Source organism: Taeniopygia guttata, chromosome Z (genome assembly GCF_048771995.1).
Source record: "Taeniopygia guttata chromosome Z, bTaeGut7.mat, whole genome shotgun sequence".
Classification (NCBI taxonomy): Eukaryota; Metazoa; Chordata; class Aves; order Passeriformes; family Estrildidae; genus Taeniopygia; species Taeniopygia guttata.
Genome location: NC_133063.1, coordinates 10,592,914 through 10,618,702, shown reverse-complemented (window position 1 = coordinate 10,618,702; position 25,789 = coordinate 10,592,914). Strand labels below are relative to the sequence as shown.

The 25,789-nt window shown below is 49.6% G+C and overlaps 2 long non-coding RNA genes and 1 pseudogene across 2 annotated transcripts; 1 reads left to right on the top strand and 2 right to left on the bottom strand.

Annotated features, from left to right (window-relative positions):
- Nucleotides 1-6,175: 6,175 nt before the first annotated feature.
- LOC140681880 (uncharacterized) lies at nucleotides 6,176-8,986 on the bottom strand. The gene is made up of 3 exons (XR_012053091.1): nucleotides 8,853-8,986; nucleotides 7,359-7,468; nucleotides 6,176-6,960 (listed from the first exon to the last, which is right to left on the bottom strand). It is a non-coding gene; the product is annotated as an uncharacterized lncRNA (long non-coding RNA).
- LOC140681879 (uncharacterized) lies at nucleotides 7,486-11,947 on the top strand. The gene is made up of 2 exons (XR_012053090.1): nucleotides 7,486-8,316; nucleotides 9,798-11,947. It is a non-coding gene; the product is annotated as an uncharacterized lncRNA (long non-coding RNA).
- An 870-nt stretch (nucleotides 11,948-12,817) lies between these two features.
- Nucleotides 12,818-15,690, bottom strand: LOC140681836 (serine/threonine-protein kinase PAK 3-like; annotated as a pseudogene).
- Nucleotides 15,691-25,789: the final 10,099 nt, after the last annotated feature.

Genomic DNA, 25,789 nt, shown 5'->3' with positions numbered 1-25,789 from the left:
CCCTGAATGAATCCCTTGATATTCCTCACTCCAGGATATGGCAGTATTGAATTATTTGCATTGGAAAATACCCTTAAGATCAAATCCAACTGTAAACCAAAAACCTTGTTATAAGTGCAAATCCAATTATTTAAAGTTTCCTGCAGGGTGAGGAAAGGTATTGCTTTCCCAGGTGCTGCAGAAATGCATACACCAAGAATGATTCCTGACAGCAAAACAATGAAGGAAATATCTAGCAACGAGTGCGATCCAGCAGGGGTCTAACCTGGGATGTTTCCTGTTTAACTTGTGAGCAATGGGCAAAGCAAAGAAGAACCACCGTGACACTGGCAGATGATGGTAAACTAGGGAAGAGGAGGAGGAGAAGAAGGAGGCTGTCATTATGTACAACAGCAGGGCTGCATCCACAGGTAGCAGAACTGGGGGGAGAATGAGCTAAGAGGAATCCTATCGCATTCAGCAAGGACAAAAGGGATTATCACTTCTGCTGCACATGTCACACCACAAATGGATCCTGCATCCAGGTCCTGATCCACAAGTCAAGATGCAAATTGGCAAAATTCAGGGAAGGCCTCCATAAGAGTGAGGCTGAGGCATTGCCTCTGATAGGTGAGGCCATGGATCCAGGACTGGTTCACTCTGGAGCAGAGGTGGCTGTAAGGTTTCTGAAAGCACCTTGAGGCTATGGGATGGGATCATGGGCTGAGGCCATGCTCTTCACAGACGTGTCTCTCAGGAGAAAAGAGAAGGTGGCATCAGCTGAAGCTACAGAGGCTTGGGCTGGAAATAAGGAAAAGCTTATTACAACATGGTGGAGTGAGAGTCCAAAGAGGTATTGCATCCTTTAACTGGTAAAGGGCCAGACAGCCTGGTCTGACCCAATGAACGGCCACACTTTGAGCAGGAGGCTGAAGGGGAGATCTTGTGAGGTGACTTGCAGCCTGAATGGTTCAGTTCTAAATTTTCCATGGCTGGTGAGCTCATCGACATCCCAGAGGTTCATTGTAGGGTCACCCCACCTGTCTGAGGGACAGAGGGGTGGGGCCGGCGCGGCTCTCGCGCCACGGCCGCTGGGGCTTGGCGCTCCCCCTCGTGTGTCGCCACTGTCACCGACTGTGCACGATGGAGGAGCTTCCCCCACTGCCATCAGCCCCGCCCCGGCTGACCTCGAGGTTTCAGGCCCTTGAGTGATTTACTAAAATATGAATATTGATCTAATATCGATATCCGACTGAGACGGACAAAAACTCTCTAACAGTTTAAAGCTAAAAAGTGTATGTTTATTAGAATGGCTGGGCAGTATGTGGGATAATTCCCTAATGCGCACTGCAAAAATCACAGGTATTACAAAGCCTTTTTATTTACAGAAGTCTTGAATACACAAAATATGAATGCATATTCATATTCCTGTCACTTCCTCTGCTCCGCTTCGTATGCTAACTGGCAAAAAGGCTATTAAGCATGCGTAGTTTTGTTCCCTGAAATGAGTCAGGGGTCCATTCTGGGGAGGGGTCTCCAAAAGAAGAAGTAAAATAAGTCTTCCTTGTTCTGACCTTTCTACCCTTCCCATGCATATATGACAAATGAACCCTTGGTTTTCTTGTGTTTAATGGATTCCTAGAGTATGGGAAGTCTGCATCTGTTTGTGTGTCCCTGAAATCTGTTTATCACATTCTGTTTCTCATGATAAGCACAGCTACCCAAACATAAAGTTGACAAGCAATGAGTTAATGGATCTGGCTACTGTTAACTATGAACAAAGTCTATTTATCTACTTCCACTAACTCAGCAACATCTAATTTAACTATTATCTTAACTTTCCTAAGATTCTTCATTCTTCAAAATTAGTGTTTCACAAGGAGGTTGTTCCTTTGTCCCACCCTGAACTGGCTGCCTCTTTGGAGGCGACTCTATTCAATGGCGATGCTGGGGTGTGCACTGAGAGCTTTTCAGTGCCGTCATATGCCTGAGAGGTAAAAGCATCTTTAGTTAAGTGCTTGTTTATTAAAAGCAAAATTTTAAAAAGAGAAGTGAATCTAAACTATCCCTCATTCTGGAGCATGAGACCATTGCTTGGGTTGGCCAGATTCAGGTGCTCATTTTCAAAGGAAAAATGCACACTGTAGATTCATGCACGTAGATGAAGTGGAAACTTTTTAGGTTATGTTTTTAATCATAAGGCGTATTTTGAGAATTCCCACAGAAGGCAAACATTTTTGTTGAAAACCCAGGGAAATGGTTAGATGGAGTTACTAATTTTATGTCTTCTATGGAAAATACAATTTTTAAACATTTGGTTGGTACAAAGCATGTCCATATTTTATGGCACCTGACAAGTTGTGACTGTCCTTTGCTCAACCTCTGGTCCTTCTTGTATAGAAAACTGTAAGTCTCATGTGCAGAGAGGGACATGCGAGAGGTCATTCTATTAGAGCACCAAATGCACTCTCTCCTTTTGCTTTGAACACAAAGGAAAAGAAAAAGGTTGGCTGCATCTCTTGCTGCTGCATGAGACCTGCCTATTATGTAGGCACTTGAAATGCCATGTTCGTGTATGTGTTGAAGCTACTCTTTTTTTTATTTTGTCCTCTCAGTATCCTGATGCTTTCAATTAAGTTTCTACATGGGAAATCCTCAGCTGGTGCAAACTTTCCACTAGTGTGCTGTCTGTGTTGCAATGATTAGTCATCTTCCTCTTGGCTGTCTTTCAGAAAGATGTATATTCTAGTGTATCCCTTACAAAGCTCCAGCCTGGACAAGGCTGTTCTGTTCAGTGCTGGGTAGAGAGGAGCATGTCCTTGTGCCAGCACACACAGAGGTGGCAGGACTTCCTGCTCAGTGTCCACTAAGTGAATTACCTTGCCTGCACTTCGAACTTTACCAGTTTTGACAGCTTTTCAGCAGCGTTTCGAGAAGTGCATATTTTCCATTGTTGAAGGCTTTGGCAATTACAGCCCAGATTTCATCCTTAGGAATAGAGGGATTAAGCGTGTCAAGGTGTCTTGGTTTTGAGTCCTCATAAGTTGTGTGTATGATGAGAAGGTTATTGTTGATCCTGGATGTGAAGTGGTTAAAGATTTGCAGCTTGTTCTGTGTTGAAGAGTAGTTCAGGGACTACTTGGCCTTTGGTTTGACAGCTTCATTATTTTGATTAAAAATGTCCTTTCTTTAACTCTTGGCTCTTTCCTGACTTCTCTGGCTGTTTAGCTCCTGTATTGACGCAGCCTTTTTGCATATTTTTATACGGCTCCATCAAAAAATGCCTATTTCTATTAATATACACAGGCACTGTCCTTGAAATATTTGAGTAAGAGCAGACTAAAGGTGCGGAGTATGATCTTTTGGAACTATCCATTTCCTTTTACTCAGTGTGATGCCCTTTTGTCTTCTGTACATTCACACGTACCAGTTTTCAAAAGCCTTCTCTTCCTTAATAGAAGGAAATCTTTCAGGCTCTAAACAATCATTCATCTTCAAGATACTGATGGCTAGCCATTTGCAGAAGAGACTTACATTCTTTAACAAGTGATAATGAGAATATCTTTCTATCTAAAGATAAATTCCAGGTACTTAACTTCAGGCCTTTACTTGCTTAGTGGAACAGAAACCTAACTAGGTTGTCTAGCTTTATAAAGTTTTTTTAATCCTATAAACTTTTGCCACATAATAATGCAAACATACCCGTGCAGTAAATGGTTGCCTACAAAATACATATGGAGCGAGAGAGAAGAGCTCCAAAAAGCAAGCCACATGTTATCATTTAATAATTATTAAATTATTAATTTGTAATTAGACCTAGTAATTGTACAAGGTGGGTGAGATTCACAGCCAGAAATTTATGGCTTATGAATGTAGTTTTGCACCACACAGACCTGTGCAGTGGTTTGAGCAAGATCTCTCAGTAATAACATACATGTAAGTCTAGTGGTAACTAGGAAGGCACCTTGATTTCTCCCTCTGGGTTTCTCCTTGTTTCTTACAGCTAGTGTCACAAGCAAGGGCAAAGCTCAGACTGCGAGGACATGTATTCTTACTTGCTGTATTCTGGGTTTTTTTTTGATTCTGTATTTTGATTAATAGGTATTTTGTAAGAGTTTGAGTTTCCATTTGTCAAATGTCTGAATTTAAAAGGCTGGCCATGTTAACCATGTTAACAGTGTTAATCTTGTGTTACATGTCCTTCCAGGGTGGGGAAGAACAGTTATTACTGTGTCCCAAAAATGATTACAAGAAAATAGCAAGTGATCATTGGGTTTGCTTCTTTTTTCTTTTTACTTTTATTCATTCAAGAAGAATATTTTGGGTCAGTGTGTGTCTTCAGGAAGTGAGCCTGTGAACATTGTGGTGGAAGAGAGAGCTTCACTTGACAAAGCATGAGATGTAGGAACAGTTCCCTTAAACAAAAGGACCCTGGTAAGAAGAGAGTCTACATGTTTTTGGAGATGACTGAGACAGCTACTCTGAGTCTGACTTCTACAGAAAGGGGAGATGAGAGTAGTTCATCCAAGAGCTGACGGAAGAGTCGAAGAAGCGGTTACTCACTTCACAGGGTAGTTTCTCTGTCCCAGGTAACAATGTTAGTTAATAACTCATCTCACAATGCCCATCAGTTTCTACCATTTAAGTGAGGAGTGAGGTCTCTTTTCAGTACAGAGAATAAACAAGCTGGAGTTCTTTTCATGAAATGTGAATGTCTCTGTTCAAAGTTCTTGTGGGTGCCTTTTACAGTGCTAGTGTTGCAGCTTTTTTCAGGATACTTCAAAACCTTAAAGTTTTGAAAACTTGGAAGCATTCCTATTCTTTAAACAGCAGGCTTCAAATTTCCAAGGGATAACCTGCCTTTTGGACCATGTTTTATAGTCTCTGGTAAAAGTAGAATTGCTAGATGTGCTGCCAGGGGAGACAAACTAGTTCCAGTGTTGACTCAGTGTTCCCTTTGCTTCCTAGATGTCCATCTGCTGTACCTTTCCAGAAAGGCTGCTCTGCATAAGAGGAAGCTACCAAGGGAAAGCCTGTGAAAATAGACCTGGGATCCCTCTCTGTATAGTTACACTTATAGATGTATTATGTTGTTGTACTTACACAGTTAGAGGTATATGGCTATTTAGATAGATATACTGATATTTGCATGCTTAGACATAGGCCGTACAGTTATAGCAATCTGCAATAAATTAAATTTTTTAACTGAAATTGATATTTTTCTATTTATATGTAGTCAGCAAACTCTCTGCCCATGTCTCTCTCCTGGGCAGGATGTACATCCTGTCTTATCCCTGAGAGTTCAGCTGAGTCTTCCAGGGTGAGGAGGAACAGCAAAATCACTGCTGTCACTCTCTATTGTCCTTGCAGACCCTGAGGGCTGTGGACACCATGCTGGAACCAATGGTGCTCAGACCGCCTGCCTCCAGAGTCAATGAGGAGCTGCATTAGATCTCTGAGCTCCAGCCTGTGAAAAGAGTGGACGTCACAGGGCTGTTCCTCACCCTAGGTAGGAGGGATTGCCCACACCTGGGTAAGTGGTTCCCAGCCCAGTGCCATGCAGGCAGTGTGCCGTGGGGAGGGTGCTCAGTTCCCCTAGAGAAGCACCAGGGGCTGGCACCAAGCTCCTTTGGAGTACAGTGGCTGCAGGGGTTGGCATCTGCCTTGCAAGAGGGTTGGCCTGGAGCCTTTGCCCCAGCTCTGAGAGGGACTCTTGGAGCAAGAGCCTACCAAGACTTCGCTCAAGGTCAGAGGAAGGCTTGAGGGACCATGCAAGCCTTCCCAGAAGTGGAGTCACACCTGCGCATGAGCCTGTGGAGAAGCCCGGCTCCCTCCCCCTCTGCCCACAGCAGCACAGACACTCCCAACCTTTCCCAAGAGCTGCAACACAACCACAGCCACAGCAGCATGCCCAGCACTGAAACCACTGCTCTGCTCCATTTTGCTCTACTCTGGTCCTCTAGTCACTGCTGCCAGCCTGTCTCTCCACAAGAGGTTGTGGCCTGGAGGCACCAAAGGTAGAAGTCCTTTGCCCGCTTACAATCCATGCCACAAACCCCTACTATGGCTCTTCCTACATTTAAGAAACACCTGTCCATTCAGAAGCAAATTTAGAGCTTATTCAGAGGGTGAGAACAATGGGAAGCTTCCAACACAGTGAAGGTCTTACATATTGTAATAAATGGGCAGGAGATGATTCTCCTTTAAAATGCCTTTATTTAGTGAGATCAGCTCAGGTGGGAGCCTGACAGGCTGTGCACATGCCAGCTGCTGCTTCCTGGAGGGACGCTGAGGAGGAGTAATTCAGCTTTGTCCGCTTCAGCTGCAGGCAGAGCTGGGGAATCCATCCTCACAGGAGCGGCAGGATTCTTCCCCTTCTTCTCACGGTCTGTGCTATGGTCTAGGGTCCTCATACTGTTTGAGGTGTCTAGTGGTTAGAGTGACAGATTAAAAGCATCTCTCTAGGTACTAGGGTTAGATGCTCACTCTTCTGCAAGTGTCCTGGTGTATAATTTTGTGAAGGCTCATAGTTCTAGGTGATTCTAGCATAGTTTCTGAAGAGTTCCTGTATTTGCATACTGTCTCTGATGTCAACTCCCCCTGACAGGCCCAGATGCCATTTTCTAGGAAGCAGCAGCCGGCAGCACAGTGAAACAGAATCTAACAGAGAAGGATTTCTAACAAGGAATGAATGCAGGGAAGTGATTAACAGTAATAACAACATTCTAACAGAGGATAATTCTATAACCACGTTAGCATAACTTTTAGGCTCTTCTTTTTATAACATGTATTGCCTTATTTATTTTGACTACCAGTCTAAAGAAACTACGAACTAGGAGCTATAAACCAGACACTAGAAACTACAAAAAACACCAATGGCCTCTTGCAGGGCTAGTATCTCCTGTCGGCCATAAACTGCTGCGTTGCCATGATCAGAGGCGTCAGGCTGGAGGTCGGCTTGGCTGAGGTTACAAAAGGATGCTGCCCAAAGAGAAAAAGAAGACATTAATTTCTACTGACCTCACAGGCTGAAACTGGCTTTCTCTGGCAAGCAGAAAGATACACAAAGGAGAGCATTCTGTGCACCTTGGTCTCCACATCCAGGACCATGCTACATGAGCCAAACATGGCTCCCAATCCCACAAATCCATTCAAATCCATTAACCCAGATGGCTTCAGCTGAATGAGATTTGGTCTAGGTGACCTGGAAAGGCTCCTTCCAACCCATTCCAGGCCAGGATTCTCCTCTGTTTTCCTTTGAAAAGCCCCCAGACTGGAGATTCTCAGGAGCAGGGCCCATCTGCCGCCTTGGACTTGAGCAGACGAGGAGCCCCTGGCAGCGGGCGGCCGGCGCACCCGGCAGCCGCTTTGCCTTTTACCTGCAGAAGTTCCTGGGCAGACCAGCGCCTGTCCTCGTCCGTCTCTGTTGCTATCACGCTAGCGTGGTATCGTGGAGGAAGGGATTTAGAAAGGCCTTGGGAATTGGAAGCTGAGGAAAAGATACATTTAGGTATGCCCCATTGTTTCGGGAAAGTTTCGCTTCAGCACCTTTCTGTAAGCCCCCTTCTCCCCACCCCTGAGCAGTTCCCATTGGACCTGACCCCTGGGGTGGTTCTGATGAGCCCATGCTGAACACTGTCTTTATTGTTTAGACCTTATCTCTTAATTTTGCTGTATAAAACTGTATCTGGGCAGTAGCCCAGGGTCTTTTGTCCCTGCAACTGTTCAGGCAATACAATCTTTCTGGACTGCATACAACTGACCTCTCTTCGTCTCTTTATCTCGACTCCTTGCGGCGACCGAGGTGCCGCAGCCGCTCGGACCGTGCAAACCCAGCCGCTGTCTGGTGAGCCCAGTGCAGCGGGACCGCGGCAAACCCCGGTTCCCTGAGGGGACAGCTAGCCGGAGGGGCCCCGGGGGGCCGGGGAGAGACGGGGGACAGCTGCAAGTGACCCCCGAAAGCCGCAAGTGGCGCACCACCGTGGGGCATTGCACCGGTCTGAGCGAACACGCCACGGCCGCCGCGGGCAGTGCACCGGTTGGGAGCTTTTCCGGACACTGCGATCGGTGTCGCCGCGAGCGACAGAGCGGCGAGCGGTGCGAAAAAACCGCCACGCAGGCTGTCAGCTCCGCGGGGAGAAGCTCTCGGACCGCGCTGGTGGTGGGGCACTCGCCCTTCCACACAAGCCCGGCAGGACTGCCGCCGCGGGGACAGAGGCGCCGATTTCTGTCCGGCGCTGTGTCCGTGGATGCGGACGGGACCTTCCTAACACCCGGAAGACTGTTTGCGGAGTCGGGAACCGTTGCTGCAGTGTGTTTTCTGAAGAACGGCGGTGGGTAAGTCTCGGTACTGGCGGGAAGGGTCCAGCCAGGAGACTGGAGTCAGGCTCCCGTGTGCCCAAGGGGGGACACGTCAGCGCGCAGGCGTGTCGGGAGCTCCGCCGGGTCTTTAGAACTTTGGGGTTTTTACTGTAGCAGCTGGGTGAGACTTTGCTGTGCAGCCAGCGATGGGTGTTACGCTGACTACACAGCAGAAAGAGATTTATAAACAAGTTCAAGAACCCCTGCAGAGAGCAGGTGCAAAACTTCCTGAGAGTCTGGTGAAAGAGTTTGTTAAATGGGTATCTGTAAGTTTTTCGGAGGTAACAGAGCAAGATGTGAATGAAAGACGGTTTTGGAAGCGTGTGGGTGCAGTGTTGAGTGAAAGGACAAAGGCAGGAGATCCCTCAGTGAAAGAAGGTTTTATGAGATTCTTTTTGTTCGTTTATGACTTTGTGAAAGAGAGTGCAGACACTCGGGACGCCCGGGGAAGAGAAAAGGGTCACATCGCGTCCCCTGCAACCCCCCGCGTCCCCGGCTTTGAAAAAACTAACCGCGCAGATGTAGATTCAGTTCCTGACCCTTCTCCATCTCCTGATTCCGCTCCCGCAGCTCAAAATCCTTGCTTTGCACCCCCCAACCCCCTCGTGCAGCCACCACAAGATGGAGGCGGCATCGGGACATTCCCTTCTCCTTCCCAGAATTCCTTGCTCCCCGTGCCATCCCAGAACACACCCCCAGCCCTCGTGTCCCTCCCTTTGCCCATCCCCAATCCCAATCCCTCCTCCCTTGCGGCGATTCAGCCCACGGTCCAGCCCTCAGCTCCTCCCCTCGCAACTCCGTCACCACCCCCTACCCCCGCCTCTGCCCTGCTCCACACGGTCCCTCCAGCTGCGGCCACTCCCACACAAGCCGCCCCCCCTCTCGCTCCTGGTTCCCTCGGCAACGGCAGAGCCGAGGCTGCCAGCTCCGGGACTGTCGGCTCCGGGAAACAGAAACTGGTCACAGGCACCGATCCTCCGTTCATGGCCCCAGTTGTTTATAATGCGAGAGGACAAAATCCCAGATGGGAACCCCTTTCATACGACAGTATCAGGGAACTCTGCAAAACAAAACGTGAATTTGGAGAAAGGAGTGAATTTTTTAAGAGCATTTTAAAAGCTACTCTAAGTTCCAAAACTTTTGTCCCTGCTGATTTGAAACGTCTTTTCAGCTGTTTGCTCCCTCAATCTGAATTTAGATTGTGGGAAAGAACTTGGAAAAGGCTTGCAGGAGACCTCCTTCCAGAAATTTTGCAGAGTTCAACCCATTCCACAGATATAGAGGATGAGGAAATCACCTTAGAACATCTAGTGGGTGAGGGTGATTGGAGCCAAGCTGAGAAGCAAGCAGCAGGCATTCCCAGACCAGTGTTAGACCTGTCCAGGGATGCGGCAGAACGTGCATTTTTTAACATGCCTTCTAAAGAACCTGTCATTTCTTATATCGATTTGAAGCAGTCTGTTGCAGAGCCATTCATGGATTTTGTGGATCGAGTGAGAGCTTCAGTCGAGAAAAGGGTGCAGAATCCAGAGCTCCAAGATCAGCTCACACTAGAAATTGTCACCACAAATGCAAATGAAGCCTGTCAGCGAGTCATCCTGGCCCTTCCAGCATCGCCTCCACCCACACTCGATCAGCTCATTGAGGAGTGCACGAGAAAAGCTACACTAATGACAGAGGACTCAGTGATAAGTCCGCGGGAAAGGGTGGTTGCTTCAGCAGCAGCAACCCCGAGGACTCCGGGGTCTGCAGGGCCTCCTCCTTCGCAAAGGGGGAAAGTGGGAGCAGGGAGAATCTTTTTCCTTTATACTGGCAGAGCAAATTGTACCTTTTTCAGAGTTAGTTTACCTTGTTATATGATTTTATCTTTCTTTCAGACTAGCAGAATGTCAATTTCCACATTCCTGCTCATCGTTTGGTTCCAGACAATGGCCATCTACCTGTGCACGGTGGACGCGTGGATTGTTCCACAGCCCAAGAAAAATGTGTGGGTCACACTTGCCCAAGCCTTGAAACAAGATCACATGTGTTTGTCTACTGCCTCAGCAGAAAATCCAATGTCCACATGTTTAGTAGGGGTTCCAAGTAAGGGGGATGAATTTCCAATCAGTCTGGTCCGCTTGCAAAAGCAGGTGAACGAAAATAAAATACCTGGAGTAGGGAAAATACCAGTGCAAAACCCCCTCATTTTGTAGCAAAAGTGGATCCTAGACTTGCCCTCTGCTGAGGGAGAGCCCCAGGAATTAGAACTCCTGGGCTCTGCAAAAGCTGAATATTGCATTCAATTTGATTTTTCCCCAACCAAAGAAGTAAAATTATATGAGCAAGTCAAACAGTACAAGGTGGAATTCAGGGCGGGTCAATAGTGCACAGCTGTCTATAAGCTGAAATCTGCATCCACCACTGATTTCCGTCCCCGCAAGCTGGACAAGGGAATGTTTCTTATCTGTGGGGACAGAGCATACCCAGGAATCCCCTCTCGTCTTATCGGAGGTCCATGCACTTTCGGGCATCTGACCCTTGCTTCCCCCAATATGACCCAAATTCCAATCGGGCGAGCAAAAGGTGAGACAAAAATTGCTAAGCGAAGTGCAAGTCAATTTGATGAACATTGTGATGCAGAAATTTACCATTGGGCAAAATCCAAAAGAGTTGCTGTCTCTGTGTTTTTACCATGGGTTGCGGCAGCAAAAGCATTGAGTGAATTAGGCAATCTGGAATGCTGGGTGACGAAGCAGGCAAATTTAACATCAACAGCCCTGAGTGACCTCCTAGAAGACGAGGAAATAACCAGAAAGGCTACCCTCCAAAATCGGGCAGCTATTGATTTCCTGCTGTTGGCACATGGTCATGGATGTAAAGAGTTTGATGGGCTGTGTTGTTTTGATCTGTCATCTAAAGGCCAGAGTGTCCACTCGTCCATTCAGGAAATGAGAAGCCTCATTGGGAGTGTGAAGCAAGAAAATGAGGATTGGTTTAAAAATCTGTTCAAAGACTGGGACCTTTCTGGGTGGGCAGTGTCTCTTTTAAAAGACATCTTTTACTTTCTAGCTGCACTGTTTTTAGTTTTGTTAGCATTTGGGATTCTTAAGCAAATAATCTCCAAGGTCATCACCTCGAAGCCTAAGGCTTCCGCACCTGTTTTCATCGCTGCTGCCGTCACGGAGAGCGATTGGTGGGAAGGCGACAAGCAGAAAGACACCGCAGTTTAAAAGCCGCAGTTTTACCTTCTCCCAAGGCACCGTTCATCTTATTAAGTAAAAAAGAGGGAGATGTTGCTATCACGCTAGCGTGGTATCGTGGAGGAAGGGATTTAGAAAGGCCTTGGGAATTGGAAGCTGAGGAAAAGATACATTTAGGTATGCCCCATTGTTTCGGGAAAGTTTCGCTTCAGCACCTTTCTGTAAGCCCCCTTCTCCCCACCCCTGAGCAGTTCCCATTGGACCTGACCCCTGGGGTGGTTCTGATGAGCCCATGCTGAACACTGTCTTTATTGTTTAGACCTTATCTCTTAATTTTGCTGTATAAAACTGTATCTGGGCAGTAGCCCAGGGTCTTTTGTCCCTGCAACTGTTCAGGCAATACAATCTTTCTGGACTGCATACAACTGACCTCTCTTCGTCTCTTTATCTCGACTCCTTGCGGCGACCGAGGTGCCGCAGCCGCTCGGACCGTGCAAACCCAGCCGCTGTCTGGTGAGCTCAGTGCAGCGGGACCGCGGCAAACCCCGGTTCCCTGAGGGGACAGCTAGCCGGAGGGGCCCCGGGGGGCCGGGGAGAGACGGGGGACAGCTGCAAGTGACCCCCGAAAGCCGCACGTCTCCAGGCAGCAGCACAGAAAGTCTCGCAGCCAAGCCGACTGTTGCCTGGGCTTCTGCAGCTTCGGGGTGCCCCTGGTGCTTATCAGCTGCTGAACCTGGAGAAGAAGGAAATGCCACGCTCCACCTGTCTCCTTCACACGCCAAACTGCTCACACAGACCCCACTGGACAAGCTCCACTCCCCAGTGGCTCTTTACTCCCTGCCAGAGGGAGGGAGATACCTTTCCTACCCCTACTAAAAGAACCCAAAGCCAGGCGCAGCCGTAGCCAGTCCAACATGCAAAGGCTCTTGCCTTGACCCCTGATTTCATTGGCTGATGGAATTAGGAGCAACTCCATCAGCAGCAGCACACTTTGCCTCTCTCAGCACTGACACCAGCTCTACAGGCGAGGTGGAAGACAGACTTTAATCTAACTGTACTATTTCCAAGGATTCCTCCCATAAAATGCAGCTCACTGCTCCTTTAGGTAAAGCTGCTCACTGCTCTCTTAGGCAAAGCTTCCACCAAGGAAAAGGCATAGTGATTTTCTTGTGCTATTCATGATGAAATGCCAAGGGGATAATCTGGGCAAGAAGCATAAGAGACTATGCAGCCTGGCACCTATCATTGCCAGGTGTTAGCAAGCTTCCCAGGCAGCAGAATGGGAGTAGATTTAGTCAGAGTGACAGGAGCATCTGAGGGTAGTTGCAGCGTACCGTGCGGGAGGTGTTCATCAGGTAAGGAGGTGCTCCTTCCACCATCTCGATCCCCACAATGCCAAAGGACCAGATGTCCACTTTGGGGCCGTAGGGCTTCCTTGTGAAAATTTCTGGCGCCATCCAGTGAGTAGTCCCAACAGCTGATCTCCGTTTGCTCTGCTCAGCGGTGAGCTGAGCAGCAAGGCCAAAATCAGCTGAGGAGAAAAAACACTCACATCAAGCCAGCGTGAAAAAGGAAAGCAAAGAAAAGAATTCCCCACTGAATCAATGTCTAAGAAGGCAGTGTGGAATCCAGCTGTACCAGGGGCATGCTGCTATTCCTCGAGCCTGCAGCTGAGGAAATACGCAATTGGCCACTCTGCAAAAGCCCCCGACTTCAGGCAGTGGCTTTTAGTCCCCTGAAGCTATTAGACTGCTGCTGCCTTGCTGGGGAAGGGACACACACAAGCCAAAGACACTCCTGACCCCTTCTGCCCAGCTACAGCTCCCTGCACCTTGTGGCTGTGCTCTGCGCTCGCAGCAGGGCAGCCTGCACTGCCACAGGCACCAGGGAAGCGGCAGCACCCAAAGGCAGCCCCACACCGCAGCCCGCCACGGCTGAGCCTGGCCAGCAACACCCACCCAACTTGACAGAGCCGTCCAAGCCCAGGAGAATGTTGTGGCTTTTATGTCTCGGTGGATCACTTGCTTGGAGTGAAGGAAATCCAGGCCTTGCAGGCACTGAGAGAGGAAAAAGAAACACGAGCCTGAGTGGATTGCGTCCCACAAGCAGGGCAGTGGCACACCTGCAAGACTGACTTCCTGGGGGTTGGTGAGCCACGGCAGGCCAGGCTGCTGGCAAAGGCAGCAGAGCTGGCTGCTCCAACACGAGGACAGCAGAGCTTTTCTAAGGGCGTGGCTGTTTGCTTTTGAAAGGGAAAGGGCAATTGTTGCTCTGGCCAGTGCCCTGCAAACACAGACTCAAGGTGCGCAGCTGCAGTGCCTGTACTCTCTGCAGCCAGACAACAGTGTCTGCTTTTACAAACACCACTTGGGGTTCAAAGCTCTCCTTTGAGGCTGAGCTCTGTGAGAGTCCTGTGAGGATCTCTTTGTCTTTGCCACTTGCTCAACATGGTGCCACCAGCCACTTTTCTCTTGTGGGGAAGGAATGCAGCACTCACAGGCTCCAGGCAAAGCTTTAGAGAGGCAAACACAAACACACTAGAAGAAGGGCAGGCACATTGGCAGGCACTTCATCTGCTCTTGCTACTGCCAGGCGTAAGAGAAATGCAGAAAGAAGCTTGGAAGGGGAAATCTCTCCTCTCCTTATCACCCATTTGGAAGGGCCGTCCCGACCAAGCCATGGGAAGAAACAAGCGCCATCCCTTACCTCCCGAGAGACAGCTGCTATCTCTCCTTCTGCCATATGAGTCTCCCTAATGACATCGTGTAAAGAACCTCCGTCCATGTATTCCATCACCAGCCAGAGTTCCTCATCCACCAGGTAGCTGAAAGGAGGAAACAACAGCCTGGAGATGAAGGTGTGCACTTACATGACCTGATGGATTCTTGCTCCTGTGTCTCTCTCAGAGGAAGACAGGAGGAATAGTCATTCACAATGCTCTACAGGGCTTGAACTCTATGCAGTCTAAAGGCTGCTTGGTATCCACACCAATGCAACAGGCCAAGGGAAATACAATCTACAGCACTTTGTCAGCACTGGAGTCCCGTGGGAAAAAATCAATTGCCAAAACAAATGAAACCATGTGGAGAGAGGACAGGAACTTTGAGGCTGTTGGCTCAGTGAGACAGGGCCAAGGCTGGTCTTTGAAAGCACACTTCCAACTAGGTATGCCAGCAAAAATGAACGCAGCCCCAATGCAATCTCCTCCCAGGACGCTGTAGATCAGCCCAGAAGCAGGAATTAACAGCTCCATCCTCTGCCAGCCACCAAAGGAGTGGCTGAACTTCTGGCTTGCAGGATGTGAATGACCTTTCATGGCAGAACAGCAGAACCACTCACCTGTCTACAAAGGTCACAAGATTGGCATTCTTATTGCCACGCATGATCTGGATTTCATTCAGGCACACCTCGCTGTTGCTCTCTTCCAGGAGACTAATTTTCTTTATGGCCACCTAAAACAACATGGAAAACATGAACCAAAGTTGGTGGCACAGAACCACCAGGGGAACACGGAGACAGTGATGATGGGGTGACAGAGCTGGGCTGGGCCAAGCTGCCTTGTGGCTGGACATCAGACCGCTTGCTTGGGCCCCTCCCAGGACAAAGAGCCAGATAGCCCTTGCCTTGGAAACCTGGCAGAAACATGGTCTATGCTGTCCACCTCAAAGCTCTAACAACACTCACCGTTCCCACAGACTTCCCCCATGGCTTTACTTGATCATCCCCATTTTCATTCACACACCTCTTGCAAGCAGAAAGTCAATTTCTGCCAGAAAACATGGAGCAAAACTGCTGGACAACCTCTAGGGGGCTTGATCATTCCACTGGCATTCTCCCTTTCACAGCAACAAAGCAAACTCTTCCAGACACGACAGATCAAATGCTGTCCTAAAACAGTTCTGCAGAAGCTGTGGCGCTGCTTGACGCTTACCTCTTCTCCTGTGGCAGTCTCCAGTGCCATGCACACCGTGCCAAAACCCCTAGAAACAAAACGGCCGCAGAGAAAGAAGAAGTCCTTTAGTCCCTGCAAGTGCAGGAATCCACAGTACAAGAGGAAAAAAGTCCAGGGACAAAGAGTAAATGGAAAGAACTGTGGCTGCACTCACCCTCTGCCAATTGTTTCCAGTTCTGTGTATTTAGCCTCAGGATCTCCCTCGCTCACCAGCATCTCTGTAAAAATCCCAAGGAAAGATGCTCCCTTCAAAAGAGATCCCACCCTGCAGCAGATCAGAAAGGCAGCCCCACTCTCTGGGACACTGCGCCCTTTCAACTCACTCCCTCAGGAAACAACAACACCACCACACCGCCACCACCTAAAAAACAACAGCAGCAGGACAAGCAGCCCTGCAGCACAGATGGCCTGTCCAAAACTAGGAGTCTAAACTAAAATCTAAGCACATCAAGAAACAGTCAGAGGAGACAGGGATCAGAAAAGTGTAAGCAAGAGAAGTGATTGTTGCCTACAGACATTAAGGACAGCAGGACAAACACAACCTCTCTGTTTGGGCAATGAACACTCTGGGACATTCAACAAAAGATTTAATCCTTGCAAACATGCAAGGCATCTTGGGTTCTGGAATCCATTTTTATCAACAGCTGCCCTTTCCAGAACAGGAAGAATATTGCAAAGTGCCTACAGCAAAGCTAAGAACTCCATCTTGAAGCAGGACTTTGCCTAAACAAGGCCCTTCTGCCACTCAAGAGCAGCAGCTGGTGTTCTACCCTACTGTGATGGGCCTTAGGAATGAGGTCCCTCAGCTTTTAGGACAGGCTGAGCTCTGAAGATGACCTTGGCCGTGCCCCACAGGAGCTGGGCCCCACAGGAGCTCCTGGAGGCCTCCTCATTTGCTCGGTCACAGCCTCCTGCTCAGCCAGAAACAATCTCTGCTCTGCCTTTTGCCTAGAGGGAAGCTCAGGCAAGGCCAAACCAGGCCCAGCTGCCCTCCGAGGCAGGAGCAGCAGCCCAGCGATCCCTCCCCACCTGAGAGCACAGCAACAGCTCCTGTGGGGAAGCCTCAGGAGCTGGCACTCAGCTGAGGAGGAACAGGAGCTGGGACAGCTCTTGCTGACACACGCACACACACACCAGGCACTGCTGCGGCACACAAGGGTCACAAAGGACGTACTCAGCATGTCCAGGCACTTGTCCTCTGTCCTCTCTCCCAGCAGCTCCATGCTGCCAGAGGAACTAGTCGTGCTCCAGGTGCACGAGCTGCTCCTGCTTGAGTTTCCAGCTTGGGCGCTGGAGGCTTCTTCAGCTGCAGCTTGTGCAGGTGCCACGACAGAGGAGCTGGAGCTCTGGGACAAGAAATTAATTTGGGTCACAAATGTGCCTGGCAGAGATGCCCCTCTGATTTCATTTCAAATGCAAGCCCTGAGGAAGATGCTGCTGGCCACATCCAGGGCTCTTCACCTCTCAGCTTTTGCAGCCCACTTCTCCAGCTCAAGGCCCCGAACCCAAACCCTGCTTTTACATGAGGGACAGAATGTCACCAAAGACACTGCTAACCCAAACAGGCACTTACTGATGCTGGCTGCTCAGGTCGTGGGCTGACAGCAGGGGCAGGTTCATTGGCACCTTCCTCCTCTTCAGCCTCTTCCTCGGGTGCAGAGGCAGCCGGAGCAGGTGCTGGCGCTGCCCTTGTGCTCTGTGCACAGACAGCAGCAGGAGGGTCAGGAAAGAACCTGTCATTCAGAGCCTTACGTCTCTTCAGCTACAGGCCCCGCTGCATCTCAGCTGTTCCTTTAGCTGCTGACTTTGGCTGTTCTGTGGGGAGAGCCAGGTCCCTTCTGGGGACAGTGTCTCCTCATATCCTGCAAGGCTGTGAACTGCACCTTTGCACAGCTCTCTTCACTGGGGACAAGGAGCCTGCACAGCCCCTGGGCACAGAGGGCCTCACTTGTACCCCAGGAGCATCCAAAGACATCCTATTGCTACCTCTTGTCTCTTGCTGAGACAAATTCTAAGCCCCTGTCAGAACAGTAGGAAAGTGATGCCTAAATGTCCAAGTTCCACACCCCTTCTCCAGACCTCACAGGCTGGGGGAAGCGCTCTGGGAGAGCTGGAAGGATTCCAGTCCTCAGCCTCTTCAGCCAGGCAGGGCAGGTGCTGTCTGCTCAGAAACTTGCAGCTCTGCTTTGCTCCAGCCACAGGACTAGCCAGAGCTGCCACTTACTGATGCTGGATGCTCAGGCCCTGCAGTGGCAGCAGGTGCACTTTGGTGGGAATCTTCCTCCCCTTTGGTCTCTCCTTCAGGAAGACATGCATCCAGAGGAGGCTCAGAGGTCTGTTTTGGGCTCTGCAGATAGACAGCAGTGTCAGGGACAGGGACCTTTCTATACAGCTCTAGAGCCAGATACACTAAGGAGAAATCATCTGCAGAGAAATGGCATTCTAATTGTTCAAACTCAAGTAAAATGGGCCAGTTAGATGGGACTGCACTCTCTTGTACAGGAGAACTTCCATCATGGCTTCAAGCACCAAGCAACCCCACTTTCAGCTGCTTAAAAGCTCTGAAAAGGAACTGGAGAAACAGCCTGGGATCCAACTCCTCCTGCTGATTCTGCTGCTGCTGCTGCTGCTGCTGCTGCTGCTGCTGCTGCAAAGAGCCTGGACTGTTCTTTCATTCATCCAACCAGGCTGGCACTGGACTGCACCAGGCCCAGCTCACAGCTTGCTCCACAATTGTCAAATGCTACCAACATCAAAGGTTCCTTTCCCACTCACCCAAGGAGCGGATTCTCTCCAGGCACGGGTGATGTGACCTGCAAGACAAAAGGGAAAAAGAAGCAGATGCTGTAAGGAAACTGCCTGTGCTGGGCAAGCCCACCAAATAGTCAGCAACCAAAGACAGAGCATTCTGCTTTCACTCCATCACTCCAGCAGCAACCCTTGTGTCACACAGCAAGGCAACAGCACAAACTACTGCCTCGTGTCTACATTTTGTTCCCTGTGGCCTCTCAACCCATAGAAACTCGAGACTGAGAAAGTCCCAGTGGTTCTGCAACAGGCATTCCAGCTTCAGCCCCACCGCACCCAGCGGGAGCTACAGCTCCTCTCTTCCCTGGACTTCAGTTTTCTCAAGGGATTGCATGCAGCAATTGCCATGAGCTTACGGAAAACCCTTCCCCAAAAAAGCTTCACCCAAGTCCCCTTTTAGCCATGGTGGCAGTTCTGTGGTGACACAGCACAGGAACAGCTCCTGGGTTCAGGAGCATACAAGAACTGCTCTGAAATGTCCATCTCCGAGGCCTTTTCCAAGCTGATCCTGTGATTTCATCCGAGAAGGAATGGCTCTTTTAGCACTCAGGAAGTGTCAAGTTCCACAGGCACATGCTGGGATGAGGGAATGCAGACAAGAAGACTTGAACTGAGGGACTTTCCCTCAGTGCTGGAGAGCAGTGCACAGCTTTTCCAAGGACTCCTGCTAAGCTCTCCCAGTCCTCCTATCTTGGAAGTTGTCTGGCTTGAGCCAGCAAACGGAGGAGATTCCAGACCCCATGGGCACAGGCTATGCCACGGGAGGAGCGGAGCCCCTGCAGGCTACATTACAAATGCTGCCCAGGCCCCTCTGGCTAGAGACACCCCCTTCTTAGCTGCAGCTGCTGACAGCAGCTTTACCCAACTCAAGGCCTCTTGGTGGCATTTTGGTGTCCATATGCCACACTGCACAAAACCGTCCACTTACGTGCCAGCTGGGTGAAAAAGTACCCAGAATAGGCCACGGAGAAAGCCGTGCAAACTGCAGCACACACTCTCTCCATGGCCTGAGCAGCGCTGCCCAAGTCTGCACCAGACAACGCCTGCGGGGAAAAACCAAAAATCCTGCGAGTCCTGCTGGCAGAAACCTCGGCGATCAGCAGGTTCCGCCTGCAGTCAGCGTGCCACAGAGCTGCTCTGCTCACTGAGCCCTGCCGGGCCTGGGCACAGCAACTTTGCCTTGGCAACGCTGGGATGCGGCCCCTGACATCACAATAGCAGCCACCCTGGGCTGGTTTGTGAACTCACAGAGTGCAGGGAACCAGATCTTCCCTACAGCTCAGGCCAAAAAAAGGCTGCAAAGCTCTCCTCTGCTACAAAGCAAGACAAAAAGCCCTCCTAGTCCATAAGCTACTGCTCAAGGCATCTAAGAGTAACTCCAAGAACACACTAATCCCCTACAGCCCACCCAGAGAAGTTGAGCACTGAGAAGGGAGCGGGATGTGAGGAACCACATCAGTGCTCTTTGGCCACTAATGCTTCTGAGCAAAAACCAGAAGGCTTCTTCCAGTTGGACCTTGCTCAGTTCAGGAAAGCAGCAAACAAGGAGAAGCACTACTTCAATTACATTTTGAGGTTTCTCCTAGCTACAGAGACCAGGTCATGGATCTTTTAACACTGTTTATTCATTTTACATCACAGCCATGGGTGTGATTTCAGCAGGGAAATGCCATGACCACAAATGCAAGGGGGATCCTTCTTTCTGGCTCCCTCTAGCAGAGAGGCCCTGGGACCAAAGCACCACCACCATTTCCCTGCCAGTTCTGTCCTTCCACAGTAGTTTTAAGGCCACGGGGTTGAGATGAGTGGCACGGAAGTGACAGCTCTGACACACAACTGAAACCATCAGGGCCAGGGTGGCACGTGGGACTGTTTTTCCGCTCCAGCAGAACAGTGCAGTCCAGAGTGGTGACACTGATACCAAGTGAGTTCAGCCAAGCCAAAAGGGAGTCCAGCCAAGCCCAGTGGAGCCCAGCAGGGTGGTAGGAAGAGGCAGATCCGATTCCCAGGCGCACGCCCAGCGTGGGGGACTGATGGTAGTGGCAGTGCCAAACAGAGCTCTGCAGGGAGAGACACCCATCACCATCGCCCCTGCCACCACCAGTGCTGCAGAGAGGGAGCAGGAAACTGCCACTGCAGGCCCACAGATGCTCCAGGCAGCACCAGCAGCGCCCATCTACCATCAGAATCATTCTGTAAGCCCTCACCATCTTCTCCTTGTTCCGGGGGCCCCACGTGACACTTCACCTTTGTGAGTTATGGCATTATCTCTTTTGTACAATTTTATTTTTATTGTTGTATAGTGCTGTTTTTTTTTTTTTTCCCTTACTACATTGCAACATTTCTTACATTTCTGGCCTCTCATAGATTGGTGTTTCCGTTGTCCCCCTCCATTTTCGTGGAGAAGGAGAGAGAGGAGAGGCGTTACAAGGACTATCTCAGGCTGAGGAGATAGAAAGAAGGGAAGGTCTTAGAAAGAAAATGAAACCCTCATGCTGCCTCTTTTGGAAGCAATAAAAGTGCAGGTTTCTTAATATCCAGCCACAAGTCTTTGGAGTCTGGAGAGCCAAGAAGCACAGGAGCCCAGAAACCTTGTTGTGAGAGGCTAGAGATTGCTGGCTCCAAACATTTCAGGTGCTTATGTGGGGAAAGGGGCAGATCAAGCCTCGCTCTGGAGAGGTGATGCTCTGCTCTGCACACCCCACACTCCCAGGCCTGTATCCCAGCCCAGCAGTGACCACTGATCCCTGGCACAGCGGAGGCAATGCTCCACCCCTGTGTCTGGAGCCCCTTACCCAGCTCCTAAATGGCCACGTGAGTGGCAGCCCCATGTGGGGGAAGGCCCCAGGAAAGCCAAATGGATTTTAACTCAGGCTATGTGGCAACCACATGTCTTTGCCCTACCTCCTCTTGGACTTCTATTAGCTGAACACCATTGGAACCAGGAATGGCAGATGTGTTGGTTCTTTTCTATATATTTTCTCTCATTCTCTCTTCCTCTTTGTTCTTCCAATTTCATTCTCGCAGATTTTTCAGTAACTTAAAATCTATCAGGCTTGGAATTTGTTAAGTTGAATACGCTAAGTTAATGCTTGATGGAATGCTTTATGTTGATTGATTCCTGCTCTAAATGTTTTGCCAAAGTTCTCTGATTTTCACAAGTTGCCAGGGAAGATTTTTGTGTTGTTCCGACCTCTTGAGAACATCTTGTCAGTAATTCTCCTGCTTTTCTACATCAGAGTTCGTGAACAAGTTGAAGTCCTTTTAAAGTGTCTCACTGAGCAACATTTTAGGGGCCTTACATTTTAACTGGCGCAATGAGCAGGGTATTCTTGAGGTGACATGGGCATTTGATCCAGCAGTAACTGCTCATGACATAATAAAGGAGAAACAAATTTTCAGTCAAGGCTGCTATCTTCTGGCAGAAAAGTAATAGACTCTCATGCAGAAAATGATGTCAACTGCTCTCTCCTGACAGACCTGCTAAAAGCTTCTATAGAAAGCTTGTCCAGCTCTGAAGAGAGACGGAGACTGAGAAAAACTAGCACTATCCACAGTTACTGGTGGAGAAAAGATGAATTTTGGTAGAAGAAACTTTGAAAATCCCAGTACAGGACCATGCCTGGTATCCATATGCATGGAGGTTTGACTCAGAGAGCTCTGTGTTGCCAAGCAGCTAGAAAAGGAGCTGAATCAGTTGCCAATCGCCTTGGAGCCTGAAATAATAGCCAGCCTCAGGGCAGAGCAGGAATTGAATGCTGGGATGAAGCCAGCCCCAGAACCTGAGAAGCCAGTTAAACACGCTGGTTCAAAGCCAAAGAGCTGCAGAGCTGCAGCTGAGCAGTGCTGGGGAAGGCCTGGAACCAGCGTGTTCTAGAAAGTTCCAGAAACCATCTGGCCAATCAACGGCTGTTGATCTGCATGGCCACTCCCAGTCAGTCCCAGAGTCCTTTACTCTCTATGATAAGCTCACCAGAAGTTCCCTGGGTGTCATCCATTGTGGCTTTTCTTCTCCTGAGGCTTCCTGTTGCTCATTGATTGTCTGATGTGTGGCCACTTCATGGCCCATCCCCTCCAGGACAAGCTCCCACAACGACCCCTTTTTGGATTTATTGAAAATGAAAGGTATAACAATCATAGTCAAAATAATAACCTTGTCTTAACTAAAAACAACACAATACTTCATAGACTTTAACTAAAATTGAGAACTAAAATAAACAGGTGAGTTCATACTGCAGAGAATAACTAAACAAGAAGTAAATGCATTTTTCATTTCCCCTCACTTCTAAGGGCCCGAGTCCCAGGCATCTCTCTGCCAATTCATTCCCCCTCACTTACCCATAAATCAAAAGAGAACAGAAAATCAAAAGGACTGGTGATGGCACCTGCCCCCGGTGCCCTTCCCCAAACACAAAAGCCAAAAGAAAAGGCTTTAGGGGGGACCAGCCTGTGAGGACCTTATGGTGTGGCCAGGCACGGGTCTCCTGTGGGGCACCAGAGTCGCTCCTCCGGCTGGCTGGAGGGTGCCGACTCTCCTGCCTAAATAAATAAAAGAACTGGGGTGACTGGCTTCTGAGGGTGGCCTGTATCGGGAATCTCTGAAACGTGAATTACAACAAAAATTGGGGACTGCTAATACAACAGGAAAGCAGGAGCAGGGTTGAGGGCTGTCACAAGGTGGGTTAGGGTAGAATCCGGGGAGGCATGGCCAGTGCCCTCCTGGCATGGGCACGGAAAAGGAGGGCAGATGGCAGATGGCTGATGGCTGGCCTGTGCTCTTGAGCAGGTTCCATCTCCAGTCCTGTCTTTCTCAGGGATAGTGTGTTCAGGGGCACGCGACGGTGAAAACGAAAACTGGGAAAGGAAGTCTGCTAAACATCGTGCAACTAAAATTTCAACTTAAATGACCATCATATATACCACCAATTGCCACCAAACATCGCACAGTAAATGATTTTCAACAATCACATTATGATCACTATATATCACTAATAATGTAACAATGTACATTGAAATGAAAAACCGGAGTCCATGGGAAAGGTTAAAGGTTAAAGTCTAGGGGACATGATAAAGGAAAGGTTAAAGTCTAGGGGACATTCTTTCAGGGCATAGACAAGGAAGGCAATTGTCCAACAGGCTTGAGGGTGTGTAGGACTTTTATTGTGACTCCAGCTCCAAGCTGCCTTTGGAGAAAGCAATCCTGAAGTTGTCCTGGTCATCTCTTCTGCTTTCTCGATTGCTTTGCTGCAAGTTTCCTTTGTTTTCATTTGAAAAGCCTTCGGAGTGGGGATTTAGATGGCGGGGGCCGATGTGATCTGTAGAAGGAATAACAGAAGTACAGTCATAGAAACAACTGCAGTATGAAACCAGCCCCACAGCCAATCCATTTCTCTCAAGTGTTTTGTCATTTCCAATGACTGGTGGGAAGCCAGGAGTCTAAAGGGAATCTAGGAAGCCAACTCTTCTGCTCACTTTGGCCAGGCTAGCACACACTCCTTCTTCTGAGTCAGTGGCTAGGTCGCAGCCTCCTGCTGCTCCCAAAACAATCCCTGCTTTTGTCTTCATTCTAGAGGGAAGCTCAGGCAAAGCCCACCCAGGCCCTGCTGCCCTCAAAAGCAAAAGGAATGCCCCAAGCGCTCCCTGCCTGCATCCTAGCATCACAGTGGCTTCTGGAGGGAGTCCAAAATTTCTCTCCCAGCACCAAATCACGGAGGAACACGAGCTACAGCTCTTGCTGAGGCACACACACTATAATCCACTGCTGGATCGGACAAAGAATGCACAGGACATACTCAGCAGCTTCAGGCACCTCCTCAGCAGCCTGACAGCCAGCCCTCTCCCACAGCTCTAGCCTGGCTCTGCAGAGGACTTCCCGTGAGACCTCCCTCCTTCTGAGAGGAAGCTCTGGCTTTCCCATTCTCTTTGGGCCTGCATCACCATGCCTGCCCCCCTCAAACCTGCACTCTGGTAGCCTCTCACCACACTGCTCCCTGAAGACACAAAGGTCTCTCCAGCACGGTTTACCAAGGGCCAGCTAAGAGACAGTGCCCCCCAGACAGACAGAGTGCGGAGAAACAGTGCCCATATGGAGCACAGAGGAGTCCAAAACAACACACAAACTCTCTTCTCACAGCCTTTGCCTTTTGACTGGCTTTGCTTCAGAACAGCTTGCATGCTGGCAACTTCCTGCTTCATCTCCAGCAGCCTGTTCTCCTGCTCCTTCTGTACCTCCACCAGGAAGGTACAGAAGGAGCAGCTGTGTGCCAGCAGCTGCTGTGCCTCCAAACGCTGCCCTTCCAAGTCCTTATGAGGGGAGGAAGACACTTCCACATGAAGTGCCAGCCAAGCTCCCCAGATAATCAGTGGAAGCTTCATGCCGTGCACAACCCCACACCTGAACAGGGCACAGCAGTAGTGACTTTGTGCCCTACAGCAATGCTGTCCTAAGCAGAAATTCAAAAGCAGGATCAGCAGGTGGGAGAATAGGAGATGCCACCTTCCTTTCCTGCTCCCATGGCTGCCCGTTTCCTGGCCCCTCTCCCCTCAGGATTTCTACCTGTTCTCAGAGGTTCATTTCCCCAAGTGCTGAAGTGCTCCTTGCCATCTCCTTTGCTTCCTGCATGATTTTGCTGCAGGGATGACAGCAATCAGGCTGTCAGAAGAGGCTTAAGAGAGGCTCCGCTGACTGGAGAAATGGATGCTGCCCAAAGGGAAAAAGAAACAAACCAAACCAAATTAAAAGAGACAAAGGGAAAAGGAACCATTCTTTTCCAAACTGAGTTCCTTACAGGGTCAAGCTGCATTCCTCTAGCACCCTGAAATACACTAACATAGGACTGAAGGCACCATCAGCACGTGTGCCTTCATGCCCAGGATGCTGCTAGCACAGGCAAACATGGCCCACAACTGCACTAGTCCATTGCTCAAGGTGTCATCACTTGCTGGGATTTTTGTCCTGACAGCACTGTGGGATTGCTGCTTGCTGTCCAAAGGTTTTGTTCCTTACAGGAAACTCAACAGACTTCTTCCAGCTCCTCTTTTCTACAGACATGAGCTATTGGAGTGTCCAAAAGAGATGTGGGGCATAAGACATTCCTCAGGAGACTCCCAAGAGCTCTGAAAAATATTGATCCCACGTGTTGTTCTCAGGACCACAGCACACGCGGGTTTTCAGCAGCAAGCCAGGAGCAAGGAGACAAAGCAGCAAGGCTCAGATGTGCTCAGCTCCAGCGTGCAGGAAGAGTAGGCTCTGCCTTGGCATGGCCCCCCACCTCCTGTGCTGGCCGGCATCTTCCTTGTCAGCAGGAAGAGCCAAGGAAGTGGCCTGGTCCTCGTCTGCCACAAAACCGGGCGGCAAAGCCGCAAGGATTCTCATCTACTTGAGCGGGCCAGGCAGCACATGGGTCTGGCACAAGTCCTGCTCAGCTGTCCCTGTTTGACTGGCAGAAAGCAGAGGCAGCAAGCTCAAAGAGTGGGGCAGGAGGGACAGGCTGAGTGCCCTGGGATG